Consider the following 16,972-nt stretch of genomic DNA (forward strand, 5'->3'; position numbering starts at 1 on the left):
AAACATAAAGTGAGCAGGCAAATAACCATATAGGCCCTACTTTCTATGTTTGAAATGACTGAGGGGATAAAGGACATAAGGTCCAGAGTGTTCATAGTTCCTGGGATTTTAGTTCTGTATGAAACTAAAATATACAAGTATTGTGCTGGGTATTTTGGCACCTAATCTTTCTAAATCTTTTACATTTCGGTGAGATTCTGACATGGGAATAGATTTAAAGACATAACTCAATACTGCATGATTTCAGGAAAAGTGAATTGGTACAAATGATAAGCAGATTTTAAATGCTGAACAGTAAGAATCTTTTGCCAAGTGTCAAAATAGGTTGATCATAACCCAAACATAGAGGTTGCAATTCTGTCAAGCTTGTGGCCTGGTAAAACTGATTTTCAACCCTCTTTTGGAAGCTTCATTAGACTTATTCACCAAGCCAACATGTCGGCTAATACATATGACAAATTAGGCCCTATCTCAAGTTCCGCTTTCAAGGCAATGGCATCAGGCACCTGTTTTATGGAATGCAACAGCTGTTTCTTTGACCACTGACTGGACTCTTTGAAGCGCAGCCGCATTTTAGGACGATACTTCTCCAAATACAGAAGTTGCTTGCTGTGAAACGCTCCACGCCGCTTTTGTCTTATGAACCGTACTGCACCTTCATATTTCATCCCACCTTCTATTAATTCTAGGGCAGCAAGCACCGGAGCTCTCCCAAGGCCTGCAACACAATGTACAGCAATACAACAACCAGGTTCTTCACGAAACTTAATTTTTACAAGACTTAACCAATCATCAACAATCTGGTTGGACGGTGGTACACCAACATCAAAAGGCCAATCCAGAACTTGGATGCCTTCTTTCTCCACCAGAGTAGTGTCATAAGTTGCTTCACATACTCTGACTGTTGTGGTAACGCCATACTTCTTAAGTCCCTCTATGAATTTGTTTAAGGTCGCATTGGTCAGATTGTGTGTCATAAGAAATCTCATGTTCTTGTATGTGACTTCCACAGGAGCTGGGCAGTTCATTCGAGCCATGGTAATTTAGTTAAAAAACACTCAATAACGTTATGAAAGAATTTAAAAATTAAATACAGAAATGATGCAAAGAAACTGAGTCTACTTCAATATACTCCACTGGAAATTCTCAGTGCTTTGAGTGAAGTTGGGAGTAATGGGAAATGACATGAACCTCCTAACAAGAAGCAGCAATTCTTCAATCCAGTAATACTGAGGCAATAGAAAGGAAGTGCATTGAGGTTTACCCCATCCAGGTCAGAACTCTTGTAAAATGCTCTGCAGTTTTCAATTCAACATGTCTTTGTCCAGGTTAACCACTCATATGGGGGCTTCTTGGTGGTGGAGTAATGAATTTCTACAGTTCACTTGTCTGCATAGCGGTCGTGCTGTGCCTGGCAATAATCTCCACTGCCCTTCAGAAACTCCATAAATGTGTGACCACGAGCACCACAGAACTGAGGAATATGTTTACTCATTGAAGATTGTGGCCTAATCATACAGCCGGTCCCGAGGTGGAGGCGACCCAGACAGTGACGGTGGAGACGGCTGCAGGGCAGGGGGAGGCAGTGGTCGCAGCAGGGCAGCGGAGGCAGTGATGACAGCGGCGGGGGCACCAAGCTACCATGCAGTGAACCGCTCCGGAGAGCCCGCTGCTGAGCCGGTCCGCAGTCCATGGGGCCAATAGGCTCTCTATCTCTTTCAAGAATCATACCTTAAGGGCTCGGAGCTGGCACATAAATCTGTCTCCCCTGAAATCATAAAGCTGGAAAGACTATGTGGAGATAGAGAGATATGTCCAAATTGTCCCAGTTTTTCCATTTCTCAGCTGTTTCAGTCTTTTTAGCCAAGCACCACCTTGTAAATTTGTGAGCCTTTGAATAATTCTAGACCCCAGGCTTTGAGCTCCCTTAACAGACACTAAGTGAAATAAAGTAAGTAGTCCCAACCAAAAATACATGTTTTGTTGTTTCAAGCCACAAAGTTTTGAAGTGGTTTGTTAGACAGTAATTGATAAAAACATCAAGGAAGTTATTCCACTTTACTTCAGCAGGTATTTTTAAAATTTCTACTTTGTTCTAGGCATTGTAGAAGGTTATAGAGATTCAAAAGTAAACAAGATATGATTCATGCCATCCAGTAACTTATAGTTTAACAGTATTGTATATATGGTTATATATAAAACTAGAGGCCCAGTGCACCAAATTGCATGAGACCCAGACCCGCAACACTGGCGAGACTCCAGACCTGCCCTGCAGGAGCTGCGGGCCCCACCTCTGCCCTGCCAGCCCTGCCAGCCCTGCACGAGCCCCTTGAGCCTCACGCAAGCCCTGCCTTGCCACGTGAGCTGCAAGTCCCGGCCTTCGAGAGGTGCCCCGTGCACCTCTTGGTGACTGGTTGTTTGGTCGTTCTGCCATTACGGCGTGATGACCAAAGGCCTTTTATGATATAGACTAGAGGCCCATTGCATGAAGAGATTCGTGCAATAGGCCTTCCCTTCCCCTGGCTGCTGGCACTGGTTTTCCTCCGGCACCCGGGATCCAGGCCTTCGCTCCGGTCCAGAGCCTCCCATCTTCGCTTTGCCACTTCTCGCCTATGTATGCAAATTAACTGCCATCTTTGTTGGGTTAATTTGCATACTCTCCTGATTGGCTGGTGAGTGTAGCAGAGGGACAATTTACATGTTTGTCTATTATTAGATAAGATAATATATAAGAGAATATATAATTTTAAGGGTTCTATGAAATAGAGCTGGTCTTAATAAAAAATATTCATCATTTATTATACATGTATTATATTGCCAGACATTATACTAGATGTTTTACATTATTTCACTAAGCCTGAAATGAGTCCCATTAAGTAAGCATTAGGAGCTGTAATCTTAAACTTGACCAAAATAAAATTCAGAGAAAATAAGTAAAGTGCTTGAGGTAATCTGGTAAGTAAATGGCAAAGCTGGAGTTTCTATCCAGCTGATGCCTGACAGTTGTGAATGCATATTGTTGTTTTTCTATAATAATGGACTCTTGCAAATTTTTTTGAAGAGTCGATTTCAGTTGAAGAAAGCAAGGTTTACTCATTTTCAAGTAAATTTTACCCCTGATTCTAAATAATATTTAAAGTAGACTCTCTGTGGTCCACAGTGACTGTAAGGGTTGTTGGGATCCTCAGCAGTGCTTCAAGTCCCAGCAGCTAGGGACCAGGATAGGACAATGATGATGGGCTGGGCTGCACACACTCAGCTGTGGGGTCAAGTGCTGGTGTCTGGGTCATGGTAGGAGACAATTGCAGACATACATGTAGTAGTTGGGACCAGAGTCAGCAGTGAGGGCCAGGGCCAACTGAGGCTACAGCTGTGTGGGCCCTGGCTTTTGGTGTGCACTCCTGTGGTTGCAGAGTCTCACCAATGGCACATGCACAGCAGTGGGAGCTGGTGATGGGAATTTGGGCTGGCGGAATGCAGGTGCACAGCTGAGGGGCTAGTTGCAAGCAAGCCCGGGAGTGCAGGTCAGTGACAATAAACAGACCAGAGCTGGGCCCACCTACAACTGTGGGGCTCCTGGCTGTCAGAGTGCACTACTATGACTGCAAGCTCTTACCATGGGTGCACGGCAGTGAGAGATGTCAGAGTCAGGAGCATAGGTGGGTGGAGGCTACTGCAGGTGAGCCCAGGAGTGCTGGCCAATGACAGAAGGTACAGTCATATCAGGGCCTGCACACAGCTGGGTGCACACAGTGTGGTGGAAGCTGGTGCCAGGCATCAGGCTGGCTGTGAGGTATACAGCTGGAGTGGCTAATCCCAAGCACAGTGGTGTGTCTGGAGGGGTGGTTCTGCCTCAGGGATCTAGATTGGCTTCCTGTGCAGCCACAGAGATGTGAATTGGCTGTGGATCTCAGACTCAGGTCAGAGTAGAGGGAGAGAGCTGGGAGGGATTCAGGGATCTGGCATCTGTAAAGACAAATACCTGTGGACACAACGTGATGAAATCAGTAGGGGCCATGGTAGCTGTGCTGACACCATTTTCTTCAGTGGTGAAAGCTGCTAGGTTCCTCTGTAGAGCAGATGACTATGAACCACTGTCACTCCTGCCAAGTGGTAGATACAGAGAGCCCCTGCTCTTCTGCCTTGCTCTTGGCCAGCTCTATAAGGCTGAACTTGGCTGATCTCCGGAAACCATCTGGTGCCCCGCAAGGCTTGAGAAGCCAGTTGCTCACCTCCCTTTTCCTTTCTAGCTGGGGCATTCCCTCTTGGCACTGAGCAGTACTGGCCTGCACGGGGGGATGATGCAGAAAAAGTGAAGCTGTTCTACCTTCCATTTTTGTTCAATTATTTTCAGATAATTTTGTTTCATTGTGCTGCTTGAGCTCTCTCTGAGCAATTTTTCTTCATGGATAACTGTCTAATTGTTTATCTTTGTGGCTATGGAGGCTGAGGTCTCCCACTCCACCATTTTGGCCCCTTTGCTTCTTTCTTGAAATGCTTTTCTTTATTTGGTTTTGAGGGATAGCATAATACCACAGTATTGTCTACTTCACTGGTCTTTCCTTCCCAGTCTCCTTTGTTTGTATCCTCTGCCCCACCTCTAACATTGGAGGGGCCAGAGGCATGGCTTTCCCTCTTGTCTGTCCGTATACACTCCAGAGGTGAATTCTGTAGTCTCAGGGCTGTGGTGAATCTCAAATTGATCACAAGTGCTAACTTGGCATTCCCAAAGGCATGACTCTAAGACTCTAAAAGTCAAAACATGGCCAAAGCAAAAGTTTTATTCTCCTCTCCCCAAGGAAGTATGTGCTTCCCCTATTCTTGCCTATTTGAGTAAATTTGCCCACATCTACTCATTCATCACCAAAAATCTTGTTATTTTCATTTATTCCTCTCCTTATTGGTTCTATAGCCATCTCTTCTATAAGAATGTTCTGCAAACTCTACTTCCATATATATTTCAAATCCATCCACTTCTTTCCATTTCACCACCTCTTCCCTGGTTCAAGTCATCATCTTTTCTTGTTTGGACTACTGCAACAATCAGCTAACAAGCGTCTTGTTTTAAACCCTGATACTTCAATTTTCCCCACTGAAACCTGAGAGAGGTTTTACAATCTTACACTGTACACATATTTCCTGGCTTAAGAACTTCCAGAAACTTCTAATGGAACTAAGCTTATTTTTGCCTTTAAACCTTTTCACTAGCTCTTCCTTTCACTTGACATGTTCTTCCCATAGATTTTATCAGGCTATCTCCTTTGTGTCATTCAGATCTTTGCATAAATATCACACCCTCAGAGAGATCTTCTGAAGTCCTCAGTCTAAATTTGAATTTACTATCAGACAGCACTCCTAATTTTCTGCCAAATACTTATAACTACCTGAAAATCGTCTTGATTTTTTTTTGTTTTGTTGATTTTCTGCTCCATGATAACAATAACATTCTTTGTTTCTTTTTTTCCCTGTGTCTGAGAATATATCTCTAATTCTGTCACATAGTAGGCAATAAATACATATATTTTAATAAAAAAAATGACTAAGTCTTACAAGCATACACATACAAAAATTATGAAATTATTTAGGAATACATTTACCCTACCTGCATTAATAACTCACATCTGGAGAATCCTATATAATTAAAGAGAAACATGCAAATTAACCATCCCTCTGCTATGCTCAAACCATGGCCACAAGCCATGCCCACAAGCCAATCAGGAGCGAGTATGCAAACTAACCCAACAAAGATGGCAGGAGCCACAGAGCTGGAGCGAGCAGGAGGCTTGGGTTGCCCCCAGCGATGGAGGATGCCAAGCTTCCTGCCTGCCTTGGCTGGCCCTGGGCTCTGCTCAAGGCTACAAAGTTTCAATTATAGAAGATAAATAAATCCCAGAAAAAAAATAAAAAAGGAGAGGCTGGGAGTTTGGGTCGCTGGGGGGCATGGCCAGCCTGAAAACGGTCCTCAGCCCCCACCCAAGCTGGCCAGGCACCCCTGCGGGACCCCCACCCTGATCTGGGACACACTTCAGGGCAAACCAGCAGGCTCCCACCAGTGCACCATGCCTCTATCCCAGCCGTGGGCAAACTACGGCCCACGGGCCGGATCCGGCCCGTTTGAAATGAATAAAACTATTGAAAAAAAAGACCGTACCCTTTTATGTAATGATGTTTACTTTGAATTTATATTAGTTCACACAAACACTCCATCCATGCTTTTGTTCCGGCCCTCCGGTCCAGTTTAAGAACCCATTGTGGCCCTCGAGTCAAAAAGTTTGCCCACCCCTGCTCTATCCTATATAATAAAAAGGTAATATGCAAATTGACCATAACAGCAGAATGACTGGGAATGACTGGTCACTATGACACACACTGACCATCAGGGGGCAGATGCTCAATGCAGGAGCTGCTCCCTGGTGGTCAGTGCTCTCCCTTGGGGGGAGCTCTGCTCAGCCACAAGCCAGGTTGATGGCTGCCAGCACAGCGGTGGTGGCGGGAGCCTCTCCTGCCTCCTTGGCAGCACTAAGGATGTTTGACTGCAGCTTAGGCATGCTCCCCGCTGGCAACTGGACATCCCCCGAGGGCTCCTGGGCTGCCAGAGGTATGTCTGACTGCCAGCTTAGGCCTAATCCCCTGGGCCTAAGCTAGCAGGTGGACATCCCCCGAGGGGTCTCAGACTGCAAGAGGGCACAGGCCAGGCTGAGGGACCCCCCTGAGTGCACAAATTTTTGTGCACTGGGCCTCTAGTCACATTAATAATCTAAAAACTCATGCTATAGATTAAAATTCTGTTTTTGTTTTTTAAATACATTTTTATTGATTTCAGAGAGAGAGGGAGAGGTAGAGACAGAGATAGAAACATCAATGATGAGAGAATCATTGATTGGCTACCTCCTGCACTGGGATTGAGCTTGGGCATGTGCCCTGACTGGGAATCAAACCATGACCTCCTGGTTCAGAGGTTGATGTTCAACCACTGAGCAACACCAGCCAGGCAAACTTCTGTTTATTTAAGTAGTTGTGAAGTAGCAAGAAACTAGAAAAAGAAAAGCATCAAGATAAGGAGCCCATTAATTAGAAATTTGACAGAAAAAATAAGTCAATGAGGCCTAAAGTTTCAAACTGAAGATTACCAAAGATCAGAACCTGTTGTGTGAAGCTCATAGACAAATTTTATTAGCAACACATATGATTCACAAATAGCAGTGAATAGAAAGAAAAAAAAAAAGCAAAAAGCTAACCACAATGTCAAATGTTGTCACTGAAGACAAGTTCATAATAATCCTGTTGTATTGGAGGGGTAATAGGAAGTGACAGTGTGACATCATAAGAAGTGCATTATGTTGAGCTCAAGAAGAAAGCAAGGTAAAACTTACTATATAAATAGTAAACAGATCACAATAGAAGGAAATAGTTGCCACTGTTGGTATTCAGGATGGTTAGATTATGCATCTGGTAGGAAACTTTTCAGAATTAAATCCTCTACCCAAATGTTAAACAAGTATGTTCAGTAGTGCATTATGGAAGTAGCTAAACGAAATATCTCATTGGTTCATTTGGCTAAATCGTTTAACATATTTGGTGTTCGGTGTTCAGTTCTTGTGAACTGAACTTAAGAACTCAGCTTATTACACATCGTTGGTTTTTGTCTGTGTACTCTTTGCTCTAAACCCGTTGGAGTGTTGCATAAAGAAAATAGGATTTTGCTTTAAGTGACATGAACATCATTCTTTCTATGTCAATCAGTTGAGGTTGGTTGTGATGACTGAGCCTTGCTACCCTTACTTAGCAATGTGGTCCACTCTTAAACAAATTCCAATAGGACGGACCAGGAAAGCAATGAAAAAATAAAACTCATCAACACTCTTCAAATAAATCCTCAATCTTTAATATGAATAAATAGAACAGTTCTCTCAGCAATCAGATGGTTCTTGACTGTAGGGGCCTGATTAGCATTGCAAAGGATGAGGTTGATAGACAGGGTATGTGCATGCAGGGAACGGAGTTCAGAGAGACCGAGGAGAGGAAAGGATTATACTTAATAATGGATATATTTTTGAACTCCTTAGGAATGTTTTGTTGCCTTGTGACTGCAGAGCACTGTGGGATTTTGCTGTACTGTGTTTCCCTAGGGTCTTATCATTAGATGGTTACCTAATTAGCACACAGCACATTCTTGCCTATGTTCTATTTGCACTGCAGATGCTTTTATTTCATACATCATTCACAACCTGCAGCAATTACAAAGTGATAAATGACCTTATGCGATAATTACACTAATAGATCTGTATTGTTTCATTTGGAGAAGACTGTTTGGAGAAATGAGGTGTCTGACATGTACGAAGAGTGGTTACAATTATATTCTTTCTTTAAATTCCAAACATAAAGCAAGTAAAAATAACTTTTAATCATAAAAGTTATATCATATACTCAATCTAATGAAATTCTTAGGCAGAGATTTCCCTTTAGAGTGAATATAACCTCTCTGCCAATATCTCCAATTTTGTACTTTTACTTAGACAAAGAGTACTTGGATTTATAACTGGTATTTTAATAAATCAACAATTTCTAGACTGTTAAAATCAGGAAGAGAGGATGATTATTTTTCTCTAAAACTGCTCAAAAACCAGTCTTAAACTAATAGTTGTAGAAACCAATAAATAAGCTATGATCCTACTCTTTAAGTGGTTGCAACCCAAACCAGTAGCAATTTTCAAAGGGAATGTACACTCACTAATGATGAATGCCAATATAGAAGAAAAAGAGATGAAAATAAATGATCTGGGCTGGTACTTACCTGCTCTCCCTTCCTTTAATACAATGAAGTATCTCAGTAAGTTGTTTTGAGATGATTCCTAGAAAGAACTTCTATCAGCTGAACACACTAATAAGATAATTTAAAAATCATATAGCTAAGTATACTAGTATAAATAGAATTTCTAGTTAACTTGAACTTATATCATTGTGTTTTGAATTTAGTCCACAATGATAATAATATCTACCTAATATATGTGAAAACACTTTGAGGCTTATTTGATATTATATCAATTAAATAAAGTTTTATCAGCTAATTCAACATAATAATTTTAGAGCACCTTTCTGTACAAACCTAGTCTTCAGAAAATATGAATCGTCTTTACTGATGAAATTCACAAAATATTGACTCACACTCAATTTTACTTTGTGTCGACCAGAAGCTTAAAGGTGAGCAAAGCATCATTTTTTTCTGTAACTTAAATATTTGTCAATGGGTAAAAACAATAATTAAAATGATAAATGTGATTGAGTGAAGAAAACACCCGCTTGATACTTTAAAAAGATGTTTTCTAGACCTCATATAGCTAATATTTCAGGGGATATGGAATAATTAAACAAAATTTTTTTTTAGCTGTAGTTGTTGTGATATTCCCCCAAAAGTTCTACCATAGTCACATTTGCTCATTGGGAATTTTCTGCTCTTGTCTTAGATCTCAATCTGAAAGTTATTTGTTCAACAGAAGCAAGAATGTAATACGGAGCATAAATTTAACAACAGCTCTTTAGTGGGAGTCATAAAGAGGGAAAATGAGGAAGAAAAAAAAAGATAATAGGAAAAAAAGGGAAGAAGAAGGAAGGAAGGAAGGAAGGAAGGAAGGGAGGAAGGAAGGAAGGGAGGAAGGAAGAAAGGAAGGAAGGAAAGGGACAAGGAAAGAAAGAAGGAAAAAACAGAGAAAAGAAAACATGGCCTTTTAAAAAACACATATTGATTATAAATTAATTCATATTTCAGAATTGTAAAAATGTGAAAAAATAAATATATGATTTGGCATGAAGGGATTAAACATTATTTCCCTGGCTATGGTACACACACACTCACACCCTGCAAGTACAAGCTCCGACAGTAACAAGTATGCTAGTGGCATTGACCAGTCATTTAAATTGTTTCAACTTATATTTTCTTCACCCAAAGGTGATTGGAAGAAAAGGGGTAGACCACAATTTTCTAGCATGACTTGCAGCTTCAGATAAATTGTCTCATCCTATATTCATGAAGGAAGAGATAGTGGGTTTTTTTTTTTTCCTTTTTGGGGCAAAATCTGGAACTCCTTGAAGGATAACACAAATAATGCTCAGGGGCCACCAATCAACTATTTTATTTCTATTAACTAATGAAAACCATTTAAGTGATTCCACTTAGCTCTTGATGATTTTCTCGACTGCCCTGGTTTTTCTCCATGAGATTTTCTGTTATACTTTTAATATGGTCACCATTAATGTCAGGTTTGTTTTCAGGCTGCCTGGCAATTTTTCTCTCCCCTCCCCCTGTACCCCTTCCTCCCAGTAGCTTTTTACACAGACATTTTCTTCGAGTTTTTCCCATTTAGTCACCCAGTGCTTTGGTGACCAGGGTAGGTTTAAACTTTGCTTCTTTTGTAATCTTGGGGTTCTTTGGGAGTTTGTTTTAGATTTTGTTTTGGTAACATCATGAGACTCACTTTTTTTTCTCCCATAAAGTATTTATCCTCTGATGAAATAAAAACTTGCATTATTTCACTGTCTTCTCATCATCACTATTGTTATTTTATTTTTTTAAAAACCACACATTGTTCTTTTCTACTCAAAGCTTGGCATTCTGAACTCTGAGTAATAATTCAAGCAGTAGGAAATGAGGTAGTGGGACACACTGTGCCAAAATGAAATACTTGCTCCTAATCAGTGCAGTTAAATAAGACAGACTTTGTTGAATATCTTATAAAGCATTACCAAGTACACATTTTACATGTAGCCAAGTGAGTAAACAATTGGGGTACTGTAAGTTGCTTCACAGCATAAAGCTGAATAACTCATTGAACGAGCTTCAAGAACCACAGTTCTCTTTTAGAGAACTAGTGTGCTTTTCTCCATTAGAAACACCTCCTTGATGTCACATTTTGGGAAACTGAGAATCTTAATAAAGGCACTTTTCATTTGATATTTCTTGTCCCTTTCTTTTGTTTGATGATCAAAATTGAGCTAATTAGCTACAGTAACTCACTCAGACTTCTATTAGTCTTGATAATAATGAAGGCCATCTTACATTTTTAATGGCAATTTCTCCCCCACATGGTAGTGGGAGGGTGGAGGAGTGGGGTGGAGAAGAATGACAATGTGAAAGGAAATCATAATAAAGGCAGTCTTGGTAATCCAGTTTATTGGGCACCCAGTGGGCTAGTTTCTAGTACAGGAGGAAGATGTCATAGGAATGGCGATAATTCATATTTGGGCTTTAAAGTCAGATGAAAAGCTTCAATGTGCTGGCTGCCAACTACTATCCTTGTGATCATGATCTGGCTACTCCACTTCTCTAAGCCTTGGATTCATCTTTGAAATAAGATCATGATAGTTCTTACTTCTCAAGACTGAGAACTTTTAAATGCTATTTTATTTAACATTTGAAGAAGCTGATGAACAATTGATAATAATAGTTATTATTATATGGAACTACTGCTATTGGTGTTGTCTGGAGCTTTAAACATGGTCAAAAATGACAAGGACAATTATATTGCTTCAACCAAATCCAATTATCAAGCAGATATTTCACACACACATATAATAGTTAGAAGAAAATTCATTTTTTTTTTTTTACCATTTGTTTCCTTACCTAGTAGCCTTTGTTTTAATTTTAATGACAAATTTTAAGAAACAAATGGTTTAGGAATACTTTTTTTTAAAGAAAAGATAAACTTATAAAATGAAGCTTGAACATGTCAGAAAGAATTCTTACAATTAAAATCTTATAAAATATTTTTTTTCACAAAACTGTACCTTATTAAAAAGTTTTTTTCCATTTGCTCACTTGAGAAAATAATCCCAGTTTTTTTGTTCTGTTTTGTTTTGTTTTGCCTATGCTTAAATTTCATGAGTAGAATAAAACAGCATAATTTTTCTCCCCTGGGGTTCAAGAGTTTATTTCTTCTGATCCAACAATAAATCAAGTGACAAAATGGAATTTCTTTGCAATACATATGCAACAAGTTAAGTTGCATAGACAAACTGAGCTGCAGTTTAGATACAGCAACTCTGGAACATTTTATTGTAAAGGAATAGTGCTTGGAAGCTACTTAAAGAAATTACTACAAGAGTAACTATGAGAAGACAATACTATGACTAACAATAGTGGACCTTAAAAAGCGATTTCTGCAGTTTTGGAAATGTCTGCTAACCAAGTCAAACAGCAATGTATATGGGGTAAGTATAAAATAATGCTTATTTAATTAATATTTCTAACATTGTTAGCTTCTTAGAGAGGATAGAATGGTTAAGTTTTTATGTGCATTAGCATAGTTTTGTTTTATTTTCACTGCAGATTGTGTTTTCATAGAATCATGCTCACTGTCACTACACCTTTATGGCATCACATGTTTGGAAAACCCCATAATCAGATCTGTCTCTCCAAGAGACAAAAGCCAACTTTGTAGTTATAGACAAGACACAAACGTTAAGCCAGCTCATATTTTCCTATAGCTTCTCTTTCTAGTTAAGTCTGCAAACTAATTTGGATTAAACTAAAACAGACTTTTGCTCCAAGCATTTTGGAAGTTTAAAGAGTTTGGCTAATTTTGGTTGCCTTTTCAAAATATTTCTTATATGGCTTCATGTCTGCGTCCTGGAAGAGGACCAATATGTGCTTAAATCTTGCAAAAAGTTGCTCTTTTCTTTTGCCCAGGCTTTTGAAAGGCAGCATATACATGGACATTCTAAGGATTTCTGTCTTCTTTTATCAAATGAGATGCTGGACAAAGTTCATTCCCATTAGGACTTGAAATCTTTGGGAACAAAATATAAAATATGCATTGTAAATATACTGTTGTTTTTCTGATATTTTAAAACTTAGTAGGTACTTAAAAAAATTATTTTTCAAGGACAATAAGAAAGAACAGATAACTATGCTTCCAGTGCTTTCTTATCTTTGTTTCTTCCTCTTTCAGATTTACTACGACTTCATTTCTTGCCAGCTAAACCTGAAAGCAGGTTATTTTAATTTCTACTTTAGATTCTGAGCTATCATTGGTACATGATACTACATAAGAAATCTACTCTTCTAAAAAATCTTTGCCATTGATGCCACATACAAATACCGTATGGACTAGCTCTCAGAGCCAAAGCAGGAAAAATCGCCAAAGGGTAAAAATAGTTCTTGATATGATGATATGCTGCTAAAAGCCACATGGTGTTTGGGTGCAGCATTTCACAGTCAAACAATCATAATTTCATGCCTAAAATGTGCATGTTATTTCAGGAAAATACAAAATCTGAGCATTGCACATTTGCTACAGAATGACCAGTGAGTGTTGCTATAATGATTTGTTTTTCCTTTACAAATGAATACTTCTTGCTGAGCCTTTTCATGCCATATTGCCTGGGACAGCAAAGGGAGTAAGGACAGGCTGAGGTGAGAGGAAGAGAGTGTTGAGTATATCTGGTCTTTTGTGCTAAGTGCCTATACTTTTGCAATCTAGGTTGGATATAAAGCAAGCCTCTCTTTTCCTTTTCCTTGTTAGGTGCTATAGTCTTCATCTCATAAGAACTGAACTTTGTAGGGCCTCTGCCTGATGGTAGGGGACAACTTTTCAGAAGAAAGGTTTGTAATCTGCCCCCAAGTGTTTTACAGTGTTTATTAAAGAGTTCCTGTGTACCCTTTAACAAATATGTATGGCAATAAAACTCTTCCTCCATTAAAGTTATAACGAATTTAAGAGAGTTCTATTGGTCTGAGGCCATGGCCACTGTAATGTAGATACAAGAGCATAATGACAATTCCACTAAAATACTCGTCTTTTATTTAAACTATGAGATGCTTCAGACTCAGACTGTAAGGGAAGAAGGATCATGAATGAAAAACAAGGAGGAATCAAGAGGGGAAAGAATTGGAAGCAAAAAGGAAAATGCATTAAGGTATGTGTAGTTGTTTCATTTTGTTTTGGTAACAAGAAATTGCTTACCCAAAGAGAAAAAACAAACCTTGAAGTTATTAAACAAAAGTTGGTTTGTGGTATTGATGAAACTAGAAGTATATTTAAAGGCTGGACACAAAAAAGATAGCTGAAAGGCTATGATGCTCACAAGGATGGATAGTTTATCAAAAAATGAAACTCGGATAAATAAAAAGGGTCTGACACTTTCCTGTAAGAATAATTGATAGCCTTTTGTAAAGCTTACTGTGTGCCAGGTACTTGGAAAATTAACTCAATTTTCTAAAAATACCCAAACACTTTATAGATATTATTATTACACCCATTTTACAGACAAGGAAACTGAGGAAGAGAAAAGTTATGATATCATAGGCAGACCTCTAGGTGTATGAAAATCGGGTTCTACGAAACAACCTCATAAGGTGAACTGATCAAAATTCCTACCTGGGCAATTATGGTGGGTAGTCATGTGTCCAGCCTGTAACTTCTTCATAGTGAAATGTTTTTAAGCAAACCCTGTCCATTTGTCTTGCATATCTAGGTTAATACACTTTTTAAATGCCAGAAGTAACACTCCTTGAAAGTGTAGCCAAAAATACAGCACAAAATCTTATCTTGCCTATAATTCAATATCCAATTTGCTTCTCCCCCTTTCAGGTAACCTTTCCTATATTCTCAACTTAATATCAATGCATAAAAAAAACTATAAAACTGTTATTCTCCTGAGCATTTAAAAACTTGCTTCCTGACAATTGTCAGAATTATCTACAAGTTTGGATATTTCTTACATTGACAGTGTAAGAATAGTTGGGAAATAAGTTCTAAGAATAGTTGGGAACCAAGGCTGAACGTGTAGGGAGGCAACCTGTAGATATGAAGTCAACACAAAACTAGAACTAGTCGGGGGAAAAAAAGATTACTAAGCATTGAATTAATTTAAAAAAGACTACAAAAAAGGGAAATTATAATAAAAACTAATATAATTGAGTTACTTTACTCTGTATGCTTATTGTCTAACTCAACTCAGTATTGTCCAGCCCTGACACAACATATTTCAAGATGGAGAAGACCTTAAATGTCATCCAGTCCAGTGGACTTCAATCTTTTTCTGAAAAAAACTCACCTGAAGGACAATGTTCACATGTAAGGTACATCCTGAGGTGAAGAAACTGGGCTAACTGTGAAGAACAGTATGGAGTTTCCTCAAAAAACTAAAAATGGAACTCCCATTTGACCCAGTGATCCCACTTCAAGGAATATACCCCAAGAAACCAGAAACACCAATCAGAAAGGATATATGCACCCCTATGTTCATAGCAGCACCATTCACCATAGCTAAGATTTGGAAACAGCCTAAGTGCCCATCAGTAGATGAGTGGATTAAAAAACAGTGGTACATCTACGTATGGAATACTGCGCTGTGGTAAAAAAGAAGGAATTCTTACCATTTGCAACAGCATGGGTGGAACTGAAGAGCATTATGCAAAGTGAAATAAGCCAGTCAGAGAAAGATAAATATCACATGATCACACTCATTTATGGAATATAATGAACAACATAAACTGATGAACAAAAACAGATCCAGAGACAGAGAAGCATCCATCAGACTGTCAAACTTCAGAGGGAAGGTAGGGAAGGGTGAGGGTACGGGGGAGAGATCAACCAAAGGACTTGTATGCATACATATAAGCCTAATCAATGGACACAGACACCAGAGGCGTGAGGGCATGCGTGTGGGGGGTCACTGGGGGGCAATGGGGGATAAGGACACATATGTAATACCTTGCTCAATAAAGAAAAAAAGAAGAAACTGGGCTAAAGAGATTATCTCAGGCTTCACAGTTAATTAAGAGTAGAGTGAGGACTCACTCAGCTGTTCTGATTCCCAACTCCAATGATTAAAAATTTTGAGGGATGGGAGAGAGGTGGAAGACAATGTCTCTAAGACCGTGCTACTAACTAACATAGATACTGGACATATTTATGGACTATCTATTATGTCTCAAGCACTGTTCTGATGCAAAAAACAGATGTAATTCTAATCTTCACGTTTCCCATAAGTAGCAAAGAAGAGAAACTAGGCAGTTAATTACCATATAGTTGTAATAAAATAGAACATTCTCAGATCATTGAGGATAGGTGTCAAATCTGGACTCCACTTGGAAAGGTTTTCCAGATGATCTCTGAAAAATGGGAAAGTGGTGTTCACATGAGGAAATTGGAGGAAGATTGATCCAGCTAGAACTGAAGAAGAGAAAGTATTGTGTAGTGGGCAACTTAAGGAAATGTTTGACTTGAATGCAGAGTTTAATGAGAAGTGGCAAAGGTGAGGCTGAAGGGGTTAGAAGGGCTAGAAGAGTTTTCTACACAATATTAAGGAATTTGAACTATATCTCAAAGCATGTTTGAAAAAATGTTTATACAGACATACCTCATTTTATTGTGATTCTTTTTATTGTATTTTGTAGATATGTTTTTCATAAATTGGAGGTTTGTGGCAATGCTGCATCAAACAAGTCTGTTTCGTGCCATTTTTTCAACAGCATTTGCTCATGTTGTGTATCTGTGTCACATTTTGGTAATTCTGGTGATATTTTAACATTTTTCATTATTATTATTTTACTATTGGTTATAGTGATCTGTGGTCAGTGATCTTTGATATTGCTATTGTAATTGTTTTGAAGCACCAAGAACCTTGTCCATATAAGAGGCAAACTTAATAAATGTTGTGTGTGCTCTCTTTGCTCCTCTTACTAGTCATTTCTTTATTTTTCTCCCTCTCGCTGGGCCTCCCTATTCCAGGCACAATAATATTTAAATTATGTAATTAATAACCCCAGAATTGCCTCTTAGTATTCATGTGAAAGAAGAGTCCCATATTTCTCACTTTAAATCAGAAGCTAGAAATGATTGCTTAGTGAGGATAGCATGTCAAAAGTTGAGAGAGGCCAAACGATAGGCCTCTTGTGCCAAACAGCCAAGTTGTGAATGCAAAGGAAAATTTTTTGGGGAAAAAAATACTACTCCAGTAAACACACAATAAG

General features: G+C 39.0%; 1 pseudogene; it reads right to left on the reverse strand.

Annotated features, from left to right (window-relative positions):
* Positions 1 to 511: 511 nt before the first annotated feature.
* Positions 512 to 1,052, reverse strand: LOC118662050 (annotated as a pseudogene).
* Between the last annotated feature and the right edge of the window lie 15,920 nt (positions 1,053 to 16,972).

This window comes from Myotis myotis, unplaced genomic scaffold (assembly GCF_014108235.1).
Source record: "Myotis myotis isolate mMyoMyo1 unplaced genomic scaffold, mMyoMyo1.p scaffold_m19_p_8, whole genome shotgun sequence".
Lineage (NCBI taxonomy): Eukaryota > Metazoa > Chordata > Mammalia > Chiroptera > Vespertilionidae > Myotis > Myotis myotis.